Source organism: Ammospiza nelsoni, chromosome 5, assembly GCF_027579445.1.
Source record: "Ammospiza nelsoni isolate bAmmNel1 chromosome 5, bAmmNel1.pri, whole genome shotgun sequence".
NCBI classification, from domain to species: Eukaryota; Metazoa; Chordata; class Aves; order Passeriformes; family Passerellidae; genus Ammospiza; species Ammospiza nelsoni.
The window spans coordinates 37,008,487-37,027,372 of record NC_080637.1 but is presented as its reverse complement, the minus strand read 5'-3'; the positions used below and the strand labels follow the sequence as shown (position 1 = coordinate 37,027,372).

The 18,886-nt window shown below is 37.5% G+C and overlaps 1 protein-coding gene across 9 annotated transcripts in view; it reads left to right on the top strand.

Moving 5' to 3' along the window:
- Positions 1-18,886, top strand: part of KCNC2 (potassium voltage-gated channel subfamily C member 2) — a 144,390-nt gene that overhangs the window by 56,178 nt on the left and 69,326 nt on the right. The gene's annotated exons all lie outside the window — the stretch shown is intronic.

Here is an 18,886-nt window from a genome sequence, read left to right as displayed (position 1 = left end):
GCTGAAGTTAAACCACCCTGGACTTAGTTTGTGGTGTTTCTACGGGTGTAAAATTTCTCCTGGAACTGATTTAGTTTGTTCCTTCACGTCAGCTTCTCCTTGCACTTGGCTTTGTTAACCTTTCACATAACAGAGAAAGGACATCTCCACCAAAGCTTCCCACTTCTCCCAGCTTTTCTCTGTAGAGCTCAATTAAGTTGTTCTGGGACCCTTCTGCAATGGCAGAAAAAAATCTTTGAGATACTGCGTCTTCCATGAATGTATATTTCTCTCCACTGGTTATAAAGACAACCCAGATTTAGATATCTACAGATCAGGCATCTAAAATTAATCATTAATGCCTGCCGTATGCTGTGTGTGCTAATTGTCCTCTCTTTGGATTACACATAAAATTAGTTATAAGAATAAAGGAGAGAATAATCCTTCCAGATTTACTCTTCTAGTATCATTTCAGTGATGAGGTCTAAGGATGAAAAGGAAGAAACTGGTTGGCAGGCACAAATGCTGTGTTAGAGCACTGTCAAAGCCTTGCTTTACCTGACTGCAGAGAAAGCCTATTTTTAATAAGCTGGGAGGAAGGCAAGTTTCCATAGTGCCAACCTTCATGTGAACAGGTTCTAGGAATATGTTTTCAGAATGAGCATGGAGAATCCACATTCTAGTTTTTGAATATGTTAGCTCATTGAAAGTGCAAGGAATGTTGTCTTTATCAACGAGTTAGTGGTTGTGTATGTATAAATTCTATGTAATGCATATATTTCTCTATAAAAATGCATATATTTATTTATAACTCATAAATTATAACATATATGTAATTTTGGTGTATTTTAAAGAGAGAGAAAGAATCAGCTACTGTGTAGCTGTTTTAATTTCACATAATCCATGCAATCTCCTTCCATTCTGTTTAAGTAATAGATATGGTGTACCTTTTAAGCATAAAGCTACAGGGCTTAACAGATTAATTGCTGTAATGTAAAATGACTCCAATGTCACTGCAGATCACACTCTGTGAAAATTGCAACTAATTAAGGCTTGTTGGCTATCCAACTTGATGCAAGTAGAAATAGCTGTGCACAAAGCTCTATTTTTATAATGAATTAACTAAATAACATTTTCTCTAAGCTTTTTCAGAAATTTGTAACATGCTCCCATCAAATGGATATATTAATCTAAAATTTTGAAGCAATTAAGCCATTACTGCTTTCTTGGATTTGAATTATGCTAAAAAGTCTTGGGGCAGAAACTTGTCACTTCAGAGTTTGTGAAATTCTGCTGTCATTGCAGTGAAAGCTCAGTACTACCACAAATGTTTTAATAGCAGAAGGTAGGAATCCTTGAATTTCATATATTTAGGATGTGTATTAAGAAATTTATTGAGGTTTTTACTTTGCTTTTTCTGAATAAGGCAAATTTTACAAGGACTTTCTTAAGGACTTTACAAGGACTTTCAACTTTTTATTTTCACAAGTACTTTACAAAAATGATATATTAATTTGCATCTTCCTATGTAGTAGAAGTCATAAAATCATGAGATTTGTGCATTTGCATTTGAGATTTGTCTGAAGAAATTTTTCTTTGTACAGGCTTGTTTTCTTCTTTATGTAGAATATTTCATATTTTTCAGGGAAATAAAAAGCCCTTTAAAGTGCAAGGACAGTATAAATTAAAAACAGAGAAACTGAATGTAAAGCCTAGAAACCATTTATGTAATGATCTGGGTGTGCACATCTTAACTTTTGAATGAGTCCTGGTAGTTACAGAGATAAAGAATTTAGTAGTAGTTGAATTGCAGGTTCTGAACACTTCTGTGCTGAATTGGTGGCAGTTCATGAAAATATTTAGAGAAACAGTTCACTGCAGTATTTGAGTATTTACAAATCCTTAATGTCTGCTTAGTAGCAGTCAGATAAAAAGATTATTAGATATGTGTCCCAAGCTTCTTAAAAAGATCTTAAGAAGAGTGGGATATGACTTATTAAGCATAACTAATGCTGCACACACTACCTCTCTCTTCATCATATATTCAAATTTGCATGGTGTGGTGACATTTCAGTCTTGAATAAAGCAAACCTGTGCCTGATTGCATCCTGACTGTGGTACATTTATAGTGCTAACCCTTGGCATAATCTCTGTGATGTTTGCATGTTTAGGAGAGCTGCATGCATCTATTTTGTTTTCCAGCTTTCAGCTAACATTTTCAGGTTATTTGGGCATATGGAAAGGAGGCAAAACATACCCCAGCCTGATTGTTGTGAGGCTGCAGAGCATCAGGAACCTGGCAGAAATAAATTGCTGCTGCTTTCAGCATCTCACACATTGTTAAGGGGCTTGGGGTAGGTTTTCTCACTATCTTCAGCTCACCCTCTGCAGTCCAAGAAGCAAGGTGACTTTTGGGGACTCTCTCCTGACACCTATCCCAGTCATTATTTGCAGCTGAGTGACTTTTCCTAGCTGCTGATTCAGGCTGGTGATTGAAAAGCATTAGCTCAGAACATATAGTTTGTTCTAGAGGTTTATCTAGAGTAATTTGTACAATGCATAGTCATCCCTGTCTCATTTATCTAATATGGGTGGAAAGAAATTCAGATTATGAAAGTTGCAAGGAAATCTTGTGGCCACAACATTTTGAAAATAAAATACATTATTATTGTTTATGCTTTTGTTGTTCTTTATGCAAATTGGCTGATGAAAAATGAACGCAGTATATTTTTTTCTGTAGGCAAACTGAAATCCTTTACCCTTCATAACTCTAGCTCATCAGTAAACCTGAATGACTGTTTATATATTTGGTTTCTTTTCTGTGGTGTAGCATGGAGAATAGCAATGATAGTTACTGCTTTAATGAATATGTCACTACCTAATCACACTGCATCATATATGTTGAAGTAAAGTTAGAAGTACTTTGGATGTGGGTGCTCATACAGAGATTCCCATTTCTACCTTTCATTACATTTCACATCCAGGGAGCAATGTCCTGCACTGCCTCTCTGATTAATGCCATGATGGTATCCTCTTCTCTTTGCTGTACTTCTTCTGTCTTTAGATTTTCTGGTAAATCACATCTCCTCCCTTGCTGAACAAGCCTTTAAATTCTGATCTAGGAATCAGGAAACTCTGCAGCTGCCACATGGATAAGCTATGCTCAGTGCTGCAGCACATACCCTGTGTGCTCACTGCATGCACTTGGACTGTAATTCCTTGTCTGATTACCTGGCTCCCTTCACAGAGGAGCACTGGGCTCCTTCCTTTGGACTCAGACACATGTGAATCTCACTTCATCAAATGTTCTCTTTCCTATTGACCACAAACTCCTTTGCTGACAATTTTGGTGCTGTCAAGGAAACAATAGCAATAGTTTGCTTGTGTCTGTACTGTGTAGGCAGATCATCAACGAGAATACCAAATGCAGTCTGTTTAAAAATGATTTGTGGTATTAAGAATTGAACATGTCTATTTATCTATATTGACTAGATCAATATGTGATCAATATTATGTCATTTTATGAGTATAATTTCTGTCCTCATTTCCCCAAAAGTAACAAAAAATGAGTAAAAACAAAGCTGTTCAATGATTTGTCATCTATTCCATTTAATGCTACCAATAGATGTGTATCATACAGGCCATCTTTTGAATGTGTTAAGATTAAGTTTGTCATCTTGCAGGCTGTTCTGTTTCACCATAATGATGTATCATCTCATTGCTTTCATGTAGTAAGTGGTCATATTTCATAATGCTTTTGTTAATTTTTCTCAGACTTTGCCAGGCCAAAGTTAAAGCTCATTGGTCTTCAAAAGTCACCTGGAAATGTGATGAGGACTTGTGTGTTTTTCAAAATTTCAGTAAGTCTAGAAATTAGATGCAATATTGTGCTTTTAAGGGCTTTGGTGGCTGGTAGAGCTCAGGAAGATGTAATGGGAACACTTAGGACCCTTTTCAGAAGAAATGCCTTTGCCTTTGGAGGAATTCTGACAATTTCAAGTGTTAATGCTACTGGGCATTTGAAAACACAATATTCTCTCATCTGTCAGATGACTGAATGAGGTACCTTTATTTCATAAGCACCTTACTCCTGTGCATTGGATAAAATTCATACTGTAGATAGTGTTGCTAAATCTTTGTCAAAGTTCTGACTAACTACCCACTTCCAGAAGGAATTATTACAGGGAAAGCCAGGTGTTACCACTCCTCATGTTGTCTATTTTTCAATTCCTTGTCCAGTAGATTCTGGTTCCTTTAAACTTTTCAGGGGAGTTGCAATGGAGGATGAGGGAAACAAAGAAGTAAAAGAATATAGTAAGGAGACAGTAGTCTTGTGAGAAGATATTAACTTTTTAACTATTATGCATGGATATATTACCCATACATCTGATTGGTTTGAAATAATATAATAGATATACAGAAACAAAACAATCACATTGCAAAAGCTGGAAAATATTGAGACAAAAAGTCACATGAGGTAGCAACTACAGGGGAGAAAGGAAAAGTCCTCCATCAATTTCTGAATTAGCAATGTGTTTTTCAAATAAAAATAATGGTATTTTTGGTAGAATCTCAACATTTTATTGCATTACATATGCCAATGTAATTTAGAAACAAAGTAGTTTAAACACCTCCCTCCAATTTTTCAGCTGCTGAGGAAGATCCCATATTTCTCTTAAAGGACTATTTAAATTATTTTAAAATTCTAAGGGGAAGAAACTATAGCTGTTTTCTACCAAGGTTTGGCGATTGTGCTGAAGAAATCAGGCAGTGACACATGGAAAGAGAGCCCTGTATACAAATAAATCATTCTTGACATATCCCTTAGGCAGTTGGCTTTCTTATGCTCTGCAGTGCACTGGGATGCACTATTATTATTTCCCGTGTGATTATATGTGTGCATATGCTGTCACTTTCCATTGCTGGAATAAGCTGTTTGAGCTGGACTTTTTAAATATTCCCTCTTTATTCATCAATGAAAAGTCAGTTTGATGCAAATGAAGGCTTTACTGAATTTCATTAGCAAGAGAAAAAGTCTTTCTCTCCTCTGTCCCATCTCCAGTTGTACAGCTAAGGCAAGTCAACAACCTTTAAGGTGTTGCCTTAGATGCTGGAAGTGGTGTGAAGTAAAATTAAAAAGATGCAGCTTTAGCTATCCATCTCCCATTTGAAGGCCTCCAGTTTGAGTGTGTTGAGTTAACAGCTAGCACTGAAACCCAAAGGAGCTGTGTGAGTTTTCATTATCTCCCCACATTTAGACCTAAGGAAAAATACCTTTCATGAAGCAGTGGGAAAGATAATTGTCTCTTGTAAATCACTGCATGATACCCTGTGCAGTTTTCAGGGTGATTTTGTTTGTGGCTTTCTGTCCTTCCAGCTCGTCTGCTTAGAGCCTGGTAAGGTAACAATATTTTCACTGCATTAAATCAGGACTAAGACCTCTGTGACTCCTGGTCACAATCATCTCTGGTTTATCCTGGAGGGAAGAAGAGTCTGGTTACGTTTGTTTGTTTATGAATGCTGTTCTGTCATATTACTTTTGACAATTATAATTTCTCACTGGCTTTAAGTGCTTGTTGTAGGGGGCAACACTGTTTAGCATCCTTGTCAATACATGGAATATAACATGCTCAGTATTTTGCAGAACTAGTATTGATCATTCTGGTAAGCATTGCTGAAGGTTTTATTGCTGGAAATGGATCATTTTTTTGTTGATCACTGGGTGTTTCAGGATGTGTGTTGCTGTGGAAAGGCGCAGGCTGGCTACAGTGAGACAGGAGCAGCTTCTTAATGCAACAACTCTTGTTTGCCCTTAGGTTGCTCTTATTTTCCACCTCTAATCACAAAGTTGTGCGGGAAGAGAGGAGATTTCATCACCCAAATTCGGGCATTTCAATAACCAGCTCCAGCCAAGGGTTTATCAGACAAAGCCATATGTGATACTGGCCTGTGGCACTTCTGCTTTGTCATGGACCCATCATTTTCCCTCCGACTTTGCTCCCTTTGCAGTTTTGCCACAAAGCTTTGTGCAGCTGTGCTGTGAATTGGTTTTGGAAATGAATGACTTAAGAAGTGCGTGAGCTGGGAAAATTTAAGGCAGAAAAGCAATGTTTCTGATGAAAACACTGGCAAATTCAAAGGATCATCTGAGGAACCTTATGTTGTATGTGAAGAGAATGAGTGATTCCTTTATAATTCTCTTTTCTGTACAGAGGGAAGTGGCTGAAAGTTAACTGTGTCCACACGTTTTATAAAACAGCAGAGGAGCTGTAAGTATGAAAGCCCTGCTTTGTGGCTGTCATTATGGATTTTTTTTTAACAAGCCCTCCTTTGCTCAAAAAATATGTAGGATCATGTATCTTGTGCAAACCAAGTTGCTGCCAATGACCTGAGTACAAACGGGATGTTTTTCTTGCATTTATTTATTTTACCTTCAGTAGTTCACTGGTATCTGCTCTCTCTGTGCTTTGTGAGAGGAAATACTGTAACCTAAAGCTATTTTGTGTTTCTCCTTTAGCAATTCCTCATGCCGGAGACTTCTGAGGTTTTTCTTGTCCCTGGCTGTTGTGATGGCTTTTGCTGTTTGCAATTAATAGTCACTGTGCTTTGCTGCAGCTGCTTCAGAGCCTGCTCACTGAGCTGGTGCTTTGGGCAGAGGAGAAGTGAGAAGACGCAGCCTGAGGGGTTTGTCTTCAAAATGCACCTAGCACTTGGCTGGTGACTTCAATCAAGTTTATTTCAAAGTGTCTCTGACTAGCTGTGCAGGCCGTGTGAGTTATCATGCCGTCAGATGTGCATGCTGGATCCGGCTCAGACCTCAGAAGGTTATTTCAGCCTTCTATTATTAAAGTGTTTAAAAATAAACTGTGGCTTTCAGCCGCTGTCCAAGGTGAGGGGATGGTCAATGCGCCCTTCCCTGCTGGAAGCACAGCTGAGAGCCAGGAGATTCAGCTCTTCCCAAATAGTCAGGAGGAGGTGAAGAAAACTATGCAGCTTCCTGTCTCTTCCCCATATTCAATATCAGACTTTGCATATTGGGATATCTCTTGCTAGGAAGGGAGACTGCTTTTGACTCTATGGGTCGCAGAGAGGTACATAGGAACTACTTGATACATGAAATTATGGGTCCATCTGGGTTAATATTCTTTCATAACTCAGATCAGCCAGCAGCATTTCTTCCTTCTCTGCTTTCTCCTTTTTTAACTGTGGGATCGGTCTTAAGACAGTAGAGGCATAGAGAGAAAATTGTTTCATATAGAAAGGGATACTGTTTTAGGATTGCAAATATTGTATTGGAACGTACAGAAGAAGCTTATTTGGAAGTGAGAAATATGCCTTTATGCATGTCTATACACTGATGGTAATTTGAAATGATTTAGTTTGAGATTGTATACATACTGTCACTTCAAATACATGTTCTATATTTTTACACAGAGAGGGTATGTGGAAAGTATGGTATATGGTATATGGAAAGTATAACTTTCTAATCCTTGTGGTTGTGTGTATGTCAAACAAATAATTCAGAAGAAAGTATTCAAGGCCAAGGCCTTCTAAACAGAAAGGTGATTTTATGGCTAGCCCCAAGCATGTGTCCTAAGAGAAATTGCAGAAATGAGTGTTTTCTATAACTCATTATTTCATAGTTTATTTCATAATGAGTATCATAGTGAGTCACCTGGAGTATGAAATTATGTAAAGCAACCATTTCAATACCAAAAAGAAAATGCAATCAAAGCAAGTATTTGAATATCTTCCTTCGTTTCTTGTTTAATGACAAATGGAACAATAGTTAAATTATATATCCACAATAGAGTCCAGTAAAATTGAAATTGTGCAAAAACCATCTGTTGTCTTTTGAAACTCTTTCTTAATGGTATCTTCATAGTCAATGGCAAAAACATTTCCCTGCCTCCTTTTAATTTTTTCTTTCACTTCTTTTGCCCATCTAACATCTTCAGTTTCAGCCCCTTAGTCAATTGGATGTTCTCAGAGTGGCAACGTCCTGACTTGCGTGGTCATTTGTGTAAGGCATTCCAGTTGGTGTCATGCCCATGTTCCTATGCTGTGAAGGACCTACTGTAAAGTGTAAACCTTACTGCTAAGCTATCTTACTCACCCATGGTAATGTACTCTGAGGGCCAGATGCTGACACATCATGGGCAATCATGTAGGTGTTCTGTGGGCTGAAGTGTGCCTTACCTCCTGTGTGCTTGTCTCATGGGACGTGCTTTTCACTACTCAAACTGCTGACTGCTCATAGCACGAACTTTCAAAATGACAGTCCTGGACTTGTACTGGTAGTTACACCATCTGACTCTGTGAGAGTGCCCCTTTTGCTGCATTTTCCCTTCTTACTGGCTTCTCCAACCTTTTTCCTCTTCACAGCTCCTTGACTATCAACAATCCCAATCTTGCATTGAGAAGATGTGCAAGAAAAATATAGTTCTGGAGAGGACTGTATAAAAACCAAGATTTTGTTGAATATTAGGAAAAATTTATTGTTTCATCTCTTCTACTCTCCCCTGCCTCCATATTTTAAGAGACAGATGCCTGAAGGTGAGGAGAAATTGCCTGTGAAGCAACAAATAAATTTGCCCTTTTAACTTGCAGAGGTGGAAAATACTGAGAAGGTTCAGGGAGGGCTTTGTCACGATTATCTTCTGAGCTTTGAACAGTGAAATATAGAGACTTCTCGGCCTTCTAACTGAGTGGTGGCAGATGAAACAAGGGAGGAATGCTGTTTTACATTATATGACAACATGCTTGATGGAATTCTTCCTTTCCATTGACTTTCTGCTGGTTTTGGTGGTGAGTCAACTTCAACCCCACAAACCCTGAGAAAGGTAATAATAAGTAAGCCAATGGAGCGTGCTGCAAATATCATAGCTCTTAATGTGAAATGTGAGCTGAACATTCTGATCTTTGTTCATTCAGCATGCTTGAAGAGCCTCTTTGATGTATAACATCTCAAGGGCAAGCACAATTTGATTATTTTTTTGATCTGCAAAAGGAAGACACCTGGTTTTATGTCTAGTTAATTACTGTTAAATATTTGTAAGCAGGGGGACACAGTCCATACAAGGGAGGTAAAATTAAGTCTTCTTGGAGAGAGAAAAAAAATTAATGGAATTATAAATGTATGGGAACTTTACAGTTAAAATGAAAATGTCACTGAAGAAATTTTCATTATCTGGAAGCAAATTTAAAAGTCAAACCAAACAATGTTGTGCCACCATTTACTTCCCTAAATTGAAGTTGCTTCTAGGTCTCTACAGCGTGTTGATAATTGATCCCTGTTTGGCATGTGAATAGCAAAAAATGAAAGCTGTAGCCGTTCAACTCACATGTAAACCTATCTGTTAGGACTCAGGCAGTTTTTTAACATTATGTGATGTCTAGGGATGAAGGACAAGGAGAGTAAGGCAACTAAATGCTTTAAGAATTCTGAGAACTCCCAAGGCGTTAGTTCATGAGTCAGACATCCTTTCCCCTTGGGAGGCTTACTGGTGGAATCAAATGAGAGCAGAGTGCTTGCTTTCTTTTGCACTATTGCTTCTGAAGCAATAGGGAAAGGAGTTAATCAGGTACTAAATTTTTGCTTTGATTTTCCTTTTAAACCAAGGAGGATTAGATTTTGGTTTTGCTTGCATTCATAATTCCATAGGAAGATGCAGTCTTTATATGTGTAGGCTAAGGAAGTAAAAATAAAAAGGGAAGTATCACAGATACTTTTTAATTATATGAAAACCATATTTATTTGTTAGAGAATGAAGAAATAATGCCTTCAAAGGCTGTCAAAATTTTTTTAGTTTTACTTAAATTTCGTTAATTTAAATGCTTCTAATTCCTAATTGCTAATAATTTCTAAGCTTTGAAGATTTAAAGAGCGCATTTTTGCTTCTTTTGAACTTTCATTATTATTATTTTTTTTCATATGTTCCAGAGCAAAAAAGAGAGCATAGAGGCTAGAGGTGCATCTGCCAGGCAAAAAATCAAAGTTTTCTCTTCATATGCTGAAAACCTAGGAGTATAAATAGATGTGTTTATCAGCAATTCCAAAGATCGGCAATGTGAAAACTTAACTTTTCAATCCAGAGGGACATTATTTCAGTTAATGCTTGCACTCAGTGCTTATAAATCTGCTTATGTTAGTTTATAACTGTTGCTATTTCTTACACAGGAAAAGTTCACCAAGCAACAAAATAATCATCTACCCGTTGTGGGTATATTGAAGTGGTTACTCTTTTCTATTCATCTGTTTATTTTTGCTGTAGTTGCATGTATATAAAATCCTGAAACAAGAAATACTAACTATACTACAGTAAAATATTTCTAATTTAGGAAAATGATTAACACATCTAGGAAACAGCACATTGGTTGTGAATATTCTTGACTCGTTTTTTAGATATTTTGAAGGAGGCCGTTAATATTGGCCTCTGTGTATCCTGGCTGTGTATATGTATGTTGTGAAACAAGTTCATAAAACCATTCAAGAGGGCATTTTTTATAGAGCTAGAGTATTGTGGTATATATTTTTATTCTAAAATAGTTTTTCTATGATACCGTAATAGCTTATTTTTAGATACAATAATTATAATAGCAGCTATGTAGCATTGCAAATCTTCAAAACATTGATACAATGGAGAAAACATGAAGAATATTTTTGAAAAATAAAGTGGTTTTTTTTTGTTTTTTCTCATCAAAGAAATTGTTTTGTCTGTAATCACTTTTCTCATCTTTGAATTCAGTGGCATTCTACCTTGGGAACATGAGGGAGAATTAGGCTTTGTTAGTAGTTCTGTAGTCAGAGTGGGAAGTAGCCAGATTAGGCTGGATTTGGGTAAACCAGAAAATATGTTGGGAGTTTTAGTGAGTTAGAGACATTCGTCTGAAAACTGATATAAGTGACTAGTGAGGGTACTACACCTGGCTGCATGGGATGGGAGGGAAACTCAGTCCAACCTCCTGTTTGTAAACTCATTTCACTTAATTGAGTGTCAGTTTCTTAATTTTTAAAACAAAGATGCAAAGGAGATGTGCTGTGATGGTTTTCGAATGTTTGTGGAAAATGTTTGCTGTGTCGCTCTTGCTCTCCGCAGCTCTCAGTGCCTCTGAAGAGCCCTCTCTGAGCCCTGAAGTCTTCTGAAAGGTTTCACGTGTGTGTGTGTGTGTGTGTGTGTGTTAAGACACCTTTGAATTTCCAATGATCTCTGAAAATCCAGTCTTGTTGGTGGTCTCTGGGGAGCCCTTCAGAACTCATGTTCTTTTAGTCATGATGTCTAGTAGCCAGGAAATCTCTGGCTTAATGGGTTTGCCCCTGTTAAATAGAATTTTGCTAGTGTAACAGGAAATGTCACTGGTCCCTGGGGTTATAAGCACTCCTTAAATCATACTGTACCAAAGATACTTTTCACTTAAACTTTCCTGTGTGCTGTTTCTCTAGAGCAAAATATTTCTCAATTTGTATTTAAAATAAGAATGTTTGTTCATTACAGTGCATTGTTGCCCTAAAATAGATGTTCATTTGTAGACTTATTAATAACTAATTGTTTCTCTACCCTAGGTTGTATAACTGCTTTTAAACAGAAAGAATTGGCCAGTCATTCAACCAAATAGACTGTATCTCAAGATCAAATTAAGATGTCACACTTTGTTTCCTGATGAAATTGCAATGTCATTCTATTGCTAAAAATTTCTTCTGATCTGGCTTTAACACTACATTGGGAAAAAGTATTTGAAAACCTGCTCTTATATTACAATTTCCTTTAATACCTAAGTTAGCAGAAATTTATTGGGACATAATTTTATTACAGTATTTAGCTACAGTATAACTATAGTCTGAGATACAACAAGCAGAATTTATTCTGTCGTGTTTCAGGATCTGAGGCAAATATTTAGATTTGAAATAAAAAAAATAATTAATGGACTTTCAGAGATATCTGAAGAATGTGATGCTGTCTGGTCATAATGAAATTATTTCCGAGGTAAAATAATCTCACTGATTTTTTTTGAATGAAAGTCTGTAAACATTTTGAATCTTCTCTCCATTATAAAATCTTGTATTCGGCGTTTCTGATTCTCCTCATGTTATGTAAACTTTACATCTTTACTCTCCCTCTCCTCAAAGCTAGGGTGACTGAAGCCTAAGAGCTCTAAGTACAGTTGCTGTCACTATCAGTATTTTGTCTTAAGAAATCTGCTCTCTGAAGTATCCTCAGGTTGTTTCAATGGTATTTGTATCCCAGATGCATTAGAAGTGAAGGTACATTTTCTCAAATGTTGGTGTGCGCAGATTTATTCAGACTGACTTACTTCCATAATCCCCAGTCAAATGTCCATTCCTGTGCCCTGGACAGGAGTTAGCATTCATCTGGCCCATAAAGGAGACCTCTTCATGGGCAGATGAATGCTAACTCAGAATTGCCCCACTCTCTCTGTTGACTATCAGGAGAGGCTAGAAGGTAGGAATTCTGTGCAGACTCATTGTAAATGTCAGAGAATATCTGTTTTTTGGAGCCCCAGTGAGCTTAAGGAGAACATAGACCTTAAAATTGCCCAAGTGGGGCAGCTCTTAATAAGGAGAACCTCTATGTTTCCTAGAAAATTATGAAGAACAATAAGGAGTCAGCTGGTAATTTTGTGCACCTCCAAGCTCAGAGGACAGATAAGAAGATTCTTTTATATCATAGCTTTGGTAATTTTCAGGACTGTAAGTCACATGGTCACATGTGACTATTACCTCTGAATTTGGCCTTATTAACCTAGGAACCTGAAAAAGATAGAGGTTTTTAGCTTGGAAGGAATTGGCACAGAGGTGCCAATTGAGAAAAATAGGCAAGTGCTAGATTTTCAATGCAAGCCTATTTTCCACTAACTTTGATGTGATTTATTATTTCAACAATAGCAGGAACTTACAAGATGTTAGAAAACATCCTTTAAAAACACCACTTTGAGATAACTTCCAGCCTGGTTAAGGATTTTTTAACATTTGCCACTCAAAGATGGTTTGTGCATGGACATTTTAGATACAGTAATTGTAATAGCAGTTATGTAGCACTTCATATTTTGAAAGAATTTCAAAGCACATTTTCATAGTATTATATGTGGTTTCAACTGCCCTATTTCAGCACTTAAGAATCATACATCAAAGAGTTTTAAATCCCACCAATCCTACAAGCTCTGGTTCCCCCTTTCTACATAATTAAGTTAATCTTTCAAGGCAAGTTGACACATGTAGTCAATTGGTTACAGGGATTTTTAAGATCATATTTTGTATTCTTCTAACAGGCTAGTAACTATGGTGAAATCTAACTTGAGAAATTTTCAGCTTGCACTGACAGTTCTTCATTATTAAATTCAAAGGGCATATATGCTGATTGATTTCTGATTAAATCTGTGTCTTCTGGAATGCTGCATGTAGTTTATCTAGACAGTTTCTTTTACAGTCAAATATTAAGAGGGAATAATTCACTGTGTTATGTGCAATTATTTGAAATAATAGTGTTTTGAACAGTAATATTTCCAGAATTCCAGACATTGGCAATGTAGGCTGCAATAAAATGTTCATTATGGTTCATATTGTTATAATTTTCCTCCTATTTAGCAGCTTTCATGCATTATTAGTTGCTGTGAAATTTATAGGCAGCTAGAGAAGCAAACAGCTACCTAGTGTGGAGCATGAAACCTGCATTTAGTGACTGCTGGCATCTTGACTGATGTGCTATTATGCTGAAAACATGGTATATAAACAGTTTTCTGATGAAGGAAGAATCTTTAATTGGGAGTTTGACCAAGGTCAACTAGATATTAAGGAGAAGGTCATCAGCAGAAAATTGTTTTACCAATAAATGTCCTGGTAATCTGCAGAATGAAGTCAAGTACTTTACATGACTGATGGCCAAAAGGAAGAATGTAGTAGGGGCTACAAAGATAAAAGATTTAATATCATCACAGTGAGCTGATGGTGGGTCAGATGCTGCTGCTGACACACCACTTTCAATCTGGACTTCTGAAATTGCTAACCAACCTGGGTTTCTGTTGCCTTTATTTTTCATTATTGCATAGTTATTTCCGCTCAGTGGTTTCTGGAGCACGTGTAGGTATCCATTTTTATCTCCGCTTGTTCCTGTATCCCTGTAGGAGCAGCATCTGAGGGAGGTGAGCCAGGAGGTGAGAGGGACTGGGAAGTCCCACTAGGGTCTAGGACCTTATGCCTGGGGCTGTTTGCTGCCCTTTGGCTTGCTGAACCACCATAACCAGCCTTTCCAGCTGGCACCAGGGGCACAGCTATGATGAAGGACTGAAGATACGGGACTGTTACATTCAGTGGAATTAGTCCAGGCTTGCAGTAGCTCAAGTGGCCTGTTGTTGACAATGGCACAGCTGTTGTTGCCATGGGAAATCAACTACATACTGGCAAGAGAGAAAGATTGCAGATTGAATGTTTATGGAATATTTATTTACCTTTCGTTAGGAAAGCAAACAAATTAATTGCCTATTGCATGATCAATCAGGTTAAAGACAAGATGATTTTTTAATGTTCCTGTTGAAAATATGGTCTCTCTTTAGATGTGCTCTAAAACTATCCTGAATTGAGCATCTAGAATGCTGAGGAACTTATAGAGCAGCCTGTAGCAATGGCATATTTTCAGTTATGTGCATTTGCCAGGAAGAGATCCTGTCCTCTAAGGACCAGCTCTTTCTCTCTGTCCTTTGTTACAAGAGCAATTCTCAAAACTGTTACACCAACAGAAGGAAACTCCTCTTTCATTCAGTGGTTTCCAGTTATTGTAATTGTGATCAGCTCTTTCCTCACGAATTTTCAGTGTTAATTCACCACCTGCAGACATGCCTGTGCAATACTAAAAGTGTCTGATCTCATCTACACACAGTTAGTAGTCTGAGTCTAAACGAAACATCTAAACCTTGTCTTTCTGTGGGAGGTGGTTGATGTTTATGGAAAGCTTGGTTTTGGTTGTGGCACAAATGACTGCCAAAACATGTGTGAAGGGCTAATTATGTTAAATAGGTACTAGTGATCAGAGCATGTGTTCTGTCCATGTCTCATTTTTCCTTAACCAGGCTGCCTACTTGAGGAATCAGGATACTTCTCCCAGGGCTAAAACTGTAAATAATCATCTAACTGAAGGTCAGCTCTAGGAAAAGAAGTTACAATTATTTGTGGTGCACTTTTATGCTTACTTAAAGGTACCCTCCAGCTCCTACTTGTTGATATGTTTCCTCAGGTAGACTGGCTCCTATTTTAATGTTTCATTCCAATATCTAGTGTTGCTTTAGGAGATCCTGGTGGGTTCTTTCTTCTTCTTTGCTTCTTCCTTGAGTCCACCAGGATGAGAAAATAAACTTTTGAAGCCTGGGATTTATTTCATCTTTCTGTGATTGTAAGAAAATATCTGACACAGTTGTCAAAACATGAAATGTGTTATTGCCTTTTCTTGGTTCTTACATTTTCTTCGTTTCTTAGAATTTTCTCCTTAGTAAGAATGTAGGCTGAAAATCTAAAATATGTTAGAACTGCATAGAATATTCAAGCACACACAAGAACACTTACACATGCAGAACAGGAAGACCTCCAGAAAATTTAAACCTTTGCCTCGCTGTGTTTTTTATGTGATTTAGACCAAATTACATGTATCTAAGAAACAGGAAATTCTGAAGAAGTGCTCCTTCAGTACTGCATGGTGGCAGCAAGCCTCTGAAGTAAATCGCCCTATTTGCATGTAACTTACTAAAAAATAAATAAGAGGACATTGAATTGAAAAAAGTTTTATTTTTCTGTATCAAGTATGCGAGCCTTCCTTCCTTTCCCTCCTAACTTGGCAATTCCTCCTGTCTCCTCCGTGAGCTAGTTAGCCCACATATGATAGCAGCTCTCAAGTCTAGCCTGAGGTTCAGAGTAAATTCATGCTTAAGATCAAAATGAAGCTTCTAATCAGCCTTTAATTCAAAACATTTCTGCTGGCATTTCATCAACTTCTGTTGCATCTAAGATAAGAATATCACCAGAGGTTGAATAAGGCTGTGTTTATTTTTTCATTTGTACTGAGCTACATTATGTGGCATAATTATTAGCACTATTCTTAGAAATTAGGACTCACTTTTTGAAAATAATGTTTGGAAATAGCATCAACTGTTTGTCTCCTACAAGTCATTCCAGCTAGTAATCTTTAAAAAGGCAGTGTCATAATCTTACAAGTAAAAGTGCATGTAAAAGTGCCTTGGGGACAGATAGGTAAGTTTTATTTTACTGTTTTCTGTTACACTCATGTCTGGGTTACAGTGACAACTGAGTACTTTAAATTTGGCTGGTTTGGTATGTAAAGATTCCAAAGGCTTGATGCATACTCATCATCCAGATTTAGTTCAATGAACACTTCTACCCTGCCATTAGCTTAGTGGAGATGTTTAATGGGACCTGGGAGAATTGGAGCTTTCTCACATACCCTGTCACATAGACCAGGATCTTGCTGTGTGTCTGCATATCTTACAAGATTGTACTGAATATATTTTTGGGTACTTCAAAATTACATGAGTTTTCCCAGATTTATTTGGAGTAAAAGAAAGATCCTGAAGTCCCTGTTCAGAGCAATGGATGTCAGATTTTTTTTATGGCTCCTCTATAACTTCATTGCCCCTCGTTGCTGCAGACCAGTACAGCAGCAGTCTGTGCACATTGAGTGAGCTTATGCATACATAGGCACATGGAGTCAGTGTCACATTACCAAAATCTATGTGATTATTGCTACCTTAGCAAGATTCTTAAGTATGTGCCTCATTGCAAATTCTGAATTGCAGTCACTGTCACAGGTGGTCTGACATTGCCAGCCTAGGTTACTTTTTTGGCTTACTCTCTCATTTTCCCATTTTTATGAGATTTGGTTTGTTTCCGTTCTCCATTCAAACAGCATGGAACATCATTGTGTTGTACTGAGTTATTTTGTTATTGCACCAGTGCAGCTGCATTTGTAATCAGGTCTTGCATGGTGATTGTCAGGCACTAAGGGAAGTGATAAGCTGATTCACAAGCCTGAATCAGCTTATATTTTTGGAAAAGTGTCATTGATACTGGGAGCATTACAGGAAAGCCTGGATTTGAAGGAAACTAGGGAAAGGTGTCCTTGCCTGTGCATGCTGTTGCTGCACTATAATGTGGATGCATGTATACCACAGAGTCTCACCTGATAGTCTCCTGCCTCCCCAGTGAGCCTTGTAAATGCACATTCTGGTAACAGTTCTTTTGCTCTGGCATGTGACTTACCTTATTGCCTTCTATGTTCTTTCATAGGCCCACGTTTTCATTTTTGTGGTTTCTTTTTCAGCCAAGAAACCACAAAAGTGTTTTAATATTTGGTTCTATCTACACAGAATGTGACTCATTTTGTTTGGAAGTCTTCCACCTACCTTATATTCTTTCCTTGGAAAGTTCAAGAACCCTGTGGTCAAATCAGTTATAGCAAAGTCACACCAAGTGGCCTCTTCTGCCTCTTGCAAGGTACATATTTTGGTAACAGCAGCAGAAAACAAATATAATCCTGTCTTCAGACAGTACTATTATCAGATTAAGTAAAATAAAATAAAAAATACTTTAACTCAACCAGTATGGGTAGTGACTTTATGTTTTCCTGTTCTGGTTGTCCACTGTGGTCATGGATTGGGACAGTGGATATGGCAATATACCAGTGGTTGGTTCATCTAGAATGGGCTCAGGTCTATCTACAAGTGCACAAAAGCCTTCCTAGGCTTCATCCTCAGTTTCTAACATCTGAGTATTTGGGTTGTTAGCTAGTGGTACATGGAAAGGAATTTAAAAATAGACAGTTGAATACTTTTCCTGGTCATATCTTGCATAATTTTTCATGTGTTAGAAATAAACTGTTAATATGAGGTTTTGAAACATAGATTTTCAGACTTCATATCTGAAGCATTATATGACTTGATAGCATTTGGTAGCCAAAATTTTGGATGAAATCCCTACATGTGACATGGGAAATAAGGCTTTCTTTATTTTAAAATGTAGATCTATACTCAGTGATCAAAACTCCATCTTAGCTGTCCTGACATATATTTCAGTTGGGGTTATAACCCTGTTTTTCCAAAAGTAATCTCATAGCCTCTTCCATATTGGTAGTTTGCTAAGAGAGGCAATATTTCTTGCTTCCCAAGCTCTTGTTATCCATAATTTTATAGCTTTTAGAATATTTTACCAGGCTATGTTGTTTATGTCTTCCCCAGGATGCCTATTAATATTGAGATTCAGCTGAAATTTTATGGCTGAAATCTAAAAGAAGAAACCCAAACAAAAAACAACCTCCCCCCCCCCGCCCATGAATAACAATCTGCTCTTTGCACCACAATTATCTGTGCCTGAAGGATTAGCTGTTTCCTGCTCATTTACCTTATGAATAAACTACAGTGAACTGAGGAACAAGAAAGACCCCACAATAAGGAGACTTGTGTAATGGCCACATTCAGCAAACTCTCTTAATCTTGGTAGTAATGTAACCTCATGTAACATAAAGAATTTTCTGAATCTGAGAAAGTGTTTACAGATTGGACCAAAAGAGAAAGCTGTGTATGTTAATGTGGGTAACAGTGAAAGCTGTTTCCACAGCAGGAGGTGCTCAGTATTTCATAGTGTTGAGCCTAAATAGCTACATATATTTTCTTCTGGAGCAAAGCTCTGGTATTGAGTTGAGTGCCTGGCCAGGCCATTTGTCTGGAGGCCAGATTTTGTTCTGGACTGGCAGTACAGTATTTTGTGAGCTCCCCCCTGCTATCACTGCAGCTGCACCTGGCAAGGGAAACAACCCACAATCTAAAAAGCTCATCAGAACAATAATGTCTGCTTCTCTCTTGACAGGTTAATTAATTGCTTGCTATTATATTT